This window comes from Chiloscyllium punctatum, chromosome 4, assembly GCF_047496795.1.
Source record: "Chiloscyllium punctatum isolate Juve2018m chromosome 4, sChiPun1.3, whole genome shotgun sequence".
NCBI lineage: Eukaryota > Metazoa > Chordata > Chondrichthyes > Orectolobiformes > Hemiscylliidae > Chiloscyllium > Chiloscyllium punctatum.
Window position 1 is genome coordinate 117,289,606 of NC_092742.1, and position 8,432 is coordinate 117,298,037.

Here is an 8,432-nt window from a genome sequence, read left to right on the forward strand (position 1 = left end):
AAACCTAGTCCGGGTTTATAGATCAATGCACTGCTGTGGTCTGCACAGCTCCCCGTACTGGACAGATATCTAGTCTGGGTTTATAGATCCATGCACTGCTGTGGTCTGCACAACTCCCCGTACTGGACAGATAACTCGTCTGGGTCTATAGATCAATGCACTGCTGTGGTCTCCAAAGCTCGCCGTCCTGGACAGGTATCTAGTCCGGGTTTATCGATGAATGCACTCCTGTCGTCTGCACAGCTCCCCGCCCTGGACAGATATTTAGTCTGGGTTTATAGATCAATGCACTGCTGTGGTCTGCACAGCTCCCCGTCCTAGACAGATATCCAATCTGGATTTATTGATCAATGCACTGCTGTGTTCTGCACAGCTCTCCGCCCTAAACAAATATCTGGTCTGGGTTTATAGATCAATGCACTGCTGTGGTCTGCACAGCTCGCCGCCCTGGACAAAAACCTAGTCCGGGTTTATAGATCAATGCACTGCTGTTGTCTGCACAGCTCCCCGTCCTGTACAGATATCTAGTCTGGGTTAATAGATCAATCCACTGCTGTGGTCTGCACAGCTACCCGCCCTGGACAAAAACCTAGTCCGGGTTTATAGATCAATGCACTGCTGTGGTCTGCACAGCTCCCCGTCCTGGACAGATATCTAGTCCGGGTTTATAGATCAATGCACTGCTGTGGTCTGCACAGCTCCCCGCCCTGGACAAAAACCTAGTACGGGTTTATAGATCAATGCACTGCTGTGGTCTACACAGCTCCCCGTACTGGACAGATATCTAGTCCGGGTTCATAGATCAATGCACTGCTGTGGTCTGCGCAGCTCCCCGTGCTGAACAGATATCCAAACTGGATTTATAGATCAATGCACTGCTGTGTTCTGCACAGCTCTCCGCCCTAAACATTTATCTTGTCCGGGGTTATAGATCAATGCACTGCTGTGGTCTGCACAGCTCCCCGTCCTAGACAGATATCCAAAATGGATTTATAGATCAATGCACTGCTCTGGTCTGCACCGCTCCCCGTGATGGACAAATATCTCGTCTGGGTTTATAGATCAATGCACTGCTGTTGTCTGCACAGCTCCCTGTGCTGGACAGACATCTATTCTGGGTTTATAGATCAATGCACTGCTGTGGTCTGCACAGCTCCCCGTGCTGAACAGATATCTCTTCCGGGTTTATAGATCAATGCACTGCTCTGGTCTCCACAGCTCCCAGTGCTGGACAGATATTTGGTCTGTGTTTATCGCTCAATCACTGCTTTGGTCTGCACAGCTCCCCGTCATGGACAGATATCTAGTCCGGATATTTAGATCAATGCACTGCTGTGGTCTGCACAGCTCCCCGTCCTGGACAGATATCAATCCGGGTTTATAGATCAATGCACTCCTGTGGTCTGCACAGCTCCCCGCCCTGGATAGATATCTAGTCTGTGTTTATAGATGAATGCACTGCTGTTGTCTGCACAGCTCCCGGTGCTGGACAGATATCTAGTCTGGGATTATAGATGAATGCACTGCTGTGGTCTGCACAGCTCCCCGTTCTGGACAGATATCTCTTCCGGGTTTATAGATCAATGCACTGCTCTGGTCTACACAGCTCCCCGTGCTGGATTGATATCTATTCCGGGTTTATACATCAATGCACTTCTGTGGTCTACACAGCTCCCAGTGCTGGACAGATATCTAGTCCTTGTTAATACATCAATGCAGTGCTGTGTTCTGCACAGCTCTCCGCCCTATACAGATATCTCGTCCGTGTTTATAGATCAATGCACTGCTGTGGACTGCACAGCTCACCGTCCTGGACAGTTATCTCGTCTGGGTTTATAGACCAATGCACTGCTGTTGTCTGCACAGCTCCCTGTGCTGGACAGTTATCTCGTCTGGGTTTATAGATCAATGCACTGCTGTGGTTTGCACAGCTCCCCGTCCTGGACAGATATTTATTCTGGGTTTATAGTTCAATGCACTGCTGTGGTCTACACAGCTCCCCGTCCTGGACAGATATCTAGTCCGGGATTATAAATCAATGTACTGCTGTGGTCTGCATAGCTCCCCGTACTGGACAGATAACTCGTCTGGGTCTATAGATCAATGCACTGCTGTGGTCTCCAAAGCTCGCCGTCCTGGACAGGTATCTAGTCCGGGTTTATCGATGAATGCACTCCTGTCGTCTGCACAGCTTCCCGCCCTGGACAGATATTTAGTCTGGGTTTATAGATCAATGCACTGCTGTGGTCTGCACAGCTCCCCGCCCTAAACAAATATCTGGTCTGGGTTTATAGATCAATGCACTGCTGTGGTCTGCACAGCTCGCCACCCTGGACAAAAACCTAGTCCGGGTTTATAGATCAATGCACTGCTGTTGTCTGCACAGCTCCCCGTCCTGTACAGATATCTAGTCTGGGTTAATAGATCAATCCACTGCTGTGGTCTGCACAGCTACCCGCCCTGGACAAAAACCTAGTCCGAGATTATAGATCAATGCACTGCTGTGGTCTGCACAGCTCCCCGTACTGGACAGATATCTCGTCCGGGCTTATAGATCAATGCACTGCTGTGGTCTGCACAGCTCCCCGTCCTGGACAGATATCTAGTCTGGGTTTATAGATCCATTCACTGCTGTGGTCTGCACAACTCCCCGTACTGGACAGATAACTCGTCTGGGTCTATAGATCAATGCACTGCTGTGGTCTCCAAAGCTCGCCGTCCTGGACAGGTATCTAGTCCGGGTTTATCGATGAATGCACTCCTGTCGTCTGCACAGCTCCCCGCCCTGGACAGATATTTAGTCTGGGTTTATAGATCAATGCACTGCTGTGGTCTGCACAGCTCCCCGTCCTAGACAGATATCCAATCTGGATTTATTGATCAATGCACTGCTGTGTTCTGCACAGCTCTCCGCCCTAAACAAATATCTGGTCTGGGTTTATAGATCAATGCACTGCTGTGGTCTGCACAGCTCGCCGCCCTGGACAAAAACCTAGTCCGGGTTTATAGATCAATGCACTGCTGTGGTCTGCACAGCTCCCCGTCCTGTACAGATATCTAGTCTGGGTTAATAGATCAATCCACTGCTGTGGTCTGCACAGCTACCCGCCCTGGACAAAAACCTAGTCCGGGATTATAGATCAATGCACTGCTGTGGTCTGCACAGCTCTCCGTACTGGACAGATATCTCGTCCGGGTTTATAGATCAATGCACTGCTGTGGTCTGCACAGCTCCCCGTCCTGGACAGATATCTAGTCCGGGTTTATAGATCAATGCACTGCTGTGGTCTGCACAGCTCCCCGCCCTGGACAAAAACCTAGTACGGGTTTATAGATCAATGCACTGCTGTTGTCTGCGCAGCTCCCCGTGCTGAACAGATATCCAAACTGGATTTATAGATCAATGCACTGCTGTGTTCTGCACAGCTCTCCGCCCTAAACATTTATCTTGTCCGGGGTTATAGATCAATGCACTGCTGTGGTCTGCACAGCTCCCCGTCCTAGACAGATATCCAAAATGGATTTATAGATCAATGCACTGCTCTGGTCTGCACCGCTCCCCGTGATGGACAAATATCTCGTCTGGGTTTATAGATCAATGCACTGCTGTTGTCTGCACAGCTCCCTGTGCTGGACAGACATCTAGTCTGGGTTTATAGATCAATGCACTGCTGTGGTCTGCACAGCTCCCCGTGCTGAACAGATATCTCTTCCGGGTTTATAGATCGATGCACTGCTCTGGTCTACACAGCTCCCAGTGCTGGACAGATATTTGGTCTGTGTTTATCGCTCAATCAGTGCTGTGGTCTGCACAGCTCCCCGTCCTGGACAGATATCTCGTCCGGATTTTTAGATCAATGCACTGCTGTGGTCTGCACAGCTCCCCGTCCTGGACAGATATCAATCCGTGTTTATTGATCAATGCACTCCTGTGGTCTGCACAGCTCCCCGCCCTGGATAGATATCTAGTCTGTGTTTATAGATGAATGCACTGCTGTTGTCTGCACAGCTCCCGGTGCTGGACAGATATCTAGTCTGGGTTTATAGATGAATGCACTGCTGTGGTCTGCACAGCTCCCCGTTCTGGATTGATATATATTCCGGGTTTATACATCAATGCACTGCTGTGGTCTTCACAGCTCCCAGTGCTGGACAGATATCTGGTCCTTGTTACTACATCAATGCACTGCTGTGTTCTGCACAGCTCTCCGCCCTATGCAGATATCTAGTCCGTGTTTATAGATCAATGCACTGCTGTGGACTGCACAGCTCACGGTCCTGGACAGTTATCTCGTCTGGGTTTATAGACCAATGCACTGCTGTGGTCTGCACAGCTCGCTGTCCTGGACAGATATCGAGTCTGGGTTTATAGATCAATGCACTGCTGTGGTCTGCACAGCGCCCCGTCCTGGACAGATATTTATTCTGGGTTTACAGTTCAATGCACTGCTGTGGTCTACACAGCTCCCCGTCCTGGACAGATATCTAGTCCGGGATTATAGATCAATGTACTGCTGTGGTCTGCATAGCTCCCCGTACTGGACAGATAACTCGTCTGGGTCTATAGATCAATGCACTGCTGTGGTCTCCAAAGCTCGCCATCCTGGACAGGTATCTAGTCCGGGTTTATCGATGAATGCACTCCTGTCGTCTGCACAGCTCCCCGCCCTGGACAGATATTTAGTCTGGGTTTATAGATCAATGCACTGCTGTGGTCTGCACAGCTCCCCGTCCTAGACAGATATCCAATCTGGATTTATTGATCAATGCACTGCTGTGTTCTGCACAGCTCTCCGCCCTAAACAAATATCCAGTCTGGGTTTATAGATCAATGCACTGCTGTGGTCTGCACAGCTCGCCGCCCTGGACAAAAACCTAGTCCGGGTTTATAGATCAATGCACTGCTGTTGTCTGCACAGCTCCCCGTCCTGTACAGATATCTAGTCTGGGTTAATAGATCAATCCACTGCTGTGGTCTGCACAGCTACCCGCCCTGGACAAAAACCTAGTCCGAGATTATAGATCAATGCACTGCTGTGGTCTGCACAGCTCCCCGCCCTGGACAAAAACCTAGTCCGGGTTTATAGATCAATGCACTGCTGTGGTCTGCACAGCTCCCCGTACTGGACAGATATCTAGTCTGGGTTTATAGATCCATGCACTGCTGTGGTCTGCACAACTCCCCGTACTGGACAGATAACTCGTCTGGGTCTATAGATCAATGCACTGCTGTGGTCTCCAAAGCTCGCCGTCCTGGACAGGTATCTAGTCCGGGTTTATCGATGAATGCACTGCGGTGGTCTGCACAGCTCCACGTGCTGGACAGATATCTCGTCTGGGTTTATAGATCAATGCACTGCTGTGGTCTGCACAGCTCCGCATGCTGGACAGATATCTAGTTCTGGTTCATAGATCAATGCACTGCTGTGGTCTGCGCAGCTCCCCGTGCTGAACAGATATCCAAACTGGATTTATAGATCAATGCACTGCTGTGTTCTGCACAGCTCTCCGCCCTAAACATTTATCTTGTCCGGGGTTATAGATCAATGCACTGCTGTGGTCTGCACAGCTCCCCGTCCTAGACAGATATCCAAAATGGATTTATAGATCAATGCACTGCTCTGGTCTGCACCGCTCCCCGTGATGGACAAATATCTCGTCTGGGTTTATAGATCAATGCACTGCTGTTGTCTGCACAGCTCCCTGTGCTGGACAGACATCTATTCTGGGTTTATAGATCAATGCACTGCTGTGGTCTGCACAGCTCCCCGTGCTGAACAGATATCTCTTCCGGGTTTATAGATCAATGCACTGCTCTGGTCTCCACAGCTCCCAGTGCTGGACAGATATTTGGTCTGTGTTTATCGCTCAATCACTGCTTTGGTCTGCACAGCTCCCCGTCATGGACAGATATCTAGTCCGGATATTTAGATCAATGCACTGCTGTGGTCTGCACAGCTCCCCGTCCTGGACAGATATCAATCCGGGTTTATAGATCAATGCACTCCTGTGGTCTGCACAGCTCCCCGCCCTGGATAGATATCTAGTCTGTGTTTATAGATGAATGCACTGCTGTTGTCTGCACAGCTCCCGGTGCTGGACAGATATCTAGTCTGGGATTATAGATGAATGCACTGCTGTGGTCTGCACAGCTCCCCGTTCTGGACAGATATCTCTTCCGGGTTTATAGATCAATGCACTGCTCTAGTCTACACAGCTCCCCGTGCTGGATTGATATCTATTCCGGGTTTATACATCAATGCACTTCTGTGGTCTACACAGCTCCCAGTGCTGGACAGATATCTAGTCCTTGTTAATACATCAATGCAGTGCTGTGTTCTGCACAGCTCTCCGCCCTATACAGATATCTCGTCCGTGTTTATAGATCAATGCACTGCTGTGGACTGCACAGCTCACCGTCCTGGACAGTTATCTCGTCTGGGTTTATAGACCAATGCACTGCTGTTGTCTGCACAGCTCCCGGTGCTGGACAGTTATCTCGTCTGGGTTTATAGATCAATGCACTGCTGTGGTTTGCACAGCTCCCCGTCCTGGACAGATATTTATTCTGGGTTTATAGTTCAATGCACTGCTGTGGTCTACACAGCTCCCCGTCCTGGACAGATATCTAGTCCGGGATTATAAATCAATGTACTGCTGTGGTCTGCATAGCTCCCCGTACTGGACAGATAACTCGTCTGGGTCTATAGATCAATGCACTGCTGTGGTCTCCACAGCTCGCCCTCCTGGACAGGTATCTAGTCCGGGTTTATCGATGAATGCACTGCGGTGGTCTGCACAGCTCCACGTGCTGGACAGATATCTCGTCTGGGTTTATAGATCAATGCACTGCTGTGGTCTGCACAGCTCCGCATGCTGGACAGATATCTAGTTCTGGTTTATAGATCAATGCACTGCTGTGGTCGGCACAGCTCCCCGTCCTGGACAGATATCTCGTCTGGGTTTATATATCAATGCACTGCTGTGGTCTGCACAGCTCCCCGTCCTGGACAGATATCTAGTCTGGGTTTATAGATCAATGCACTGCTGCGGTCTTCAGAGCTCCCCGTCCTGGACAGATATTTAGTCTGGGTTTATAGATCAATGCACTGCTGCGGTCTGCACAGCTCCCGGTGCTGGATAGATATCTGGTCTGGGTTTATAGATCACTGCACTGCTGTGGTCTGCACAGCTCCCCGCCCTGGACAAAAACCTAGTCCGGGATTATAGATCAATGCACTGCTGTGGTCTGCACAGCTCCCCGTACTGGACAGATATCTAGTCCGGGTTTATAGATCAGTGCACTGCTGTGGTCTGCACAGCTCCCCGCCCTGGACAAAAACCTAGTACGGGTTTATAGATCAATGCACTGCTGTTGTCTGCGCAGCTCCCCGTGCTGAACAGATATCCAAACTGGATTTATAGATCAATGCACTGCTGTGGTCTGCACCGCTCCCCGTGATGGACAGATATCTAGTCTGGGTTTATAGATCAATGCGCTGCTGTGGTCTGCACAGCTCCCCGTGCTGGACAGATATTTGGTCTGTGTTTATCGCTCAATCAGTGCTGTGGTCTGCACAGCTCCCCGTCCTGGACAGATATCTAGTCCGGGTTTATAGATCAATGCACTGCTGTTGTCTGCGCAGCTCCCCGTGCTGAACAGATATCCAAACTGGATTTATAGATCAATGCACTGCTGTGGTCTGCACAGCTCCCGGTGCTGGACAGACATCTAGTCTGGGTTTATAGATCAATGCGCTGCTGTGGTCTGCACAGCTCCCCGTGCTGGACAGATATTTGGTCTGTGTTTATCGCTCAATCAGTGCTGTGGTCTGCACAGCTCCCCGTCCTGGACAGATATCTAGTCCGGGTTTTTAGATCAATGCACTGCTGTGGTCTGCACAGCTCCCCGTCCTGGACAGATATCAATCCGGGTTTATAGATCAATGCACTGCTGTGGTCTGCACAGCTCCCCGTTCTGGATTGATATATATTCTTGGTTTATACATCAATGCACTGCTGTGGTCTACACAGCTCCCAGTGCTGGACAGATATCTAGTCCTTGTTACTACATCAATGCACTGCTGTGTTCTGCACAGCTCTCCGCCCTATACAGATATCTAGTCCGTGTTTATAGATCAATGCACTGCTGTGGACTGCACAGCTCACCGTCCTGGACAGTTATCTCGTCTGGGTTTATAGACCAATGCACTGCTGTGGTCTGCACAAATCCCTGTCCTGGACAGATATCGAGTCTGGGTTTATATATCAATGCACTGCTGTGGTCTGCACAGCTCCCCGTCCTAGTCAGATATCCAAACTGGATTTATAGATCAATGCACTGCTGTGGTCTGCACCGCTCCCCGTGATGGACAGATATCGAGTCTGGGTTTATAGATCAATGCACTGCTGTTGTCTGCACAGCTCCCGGT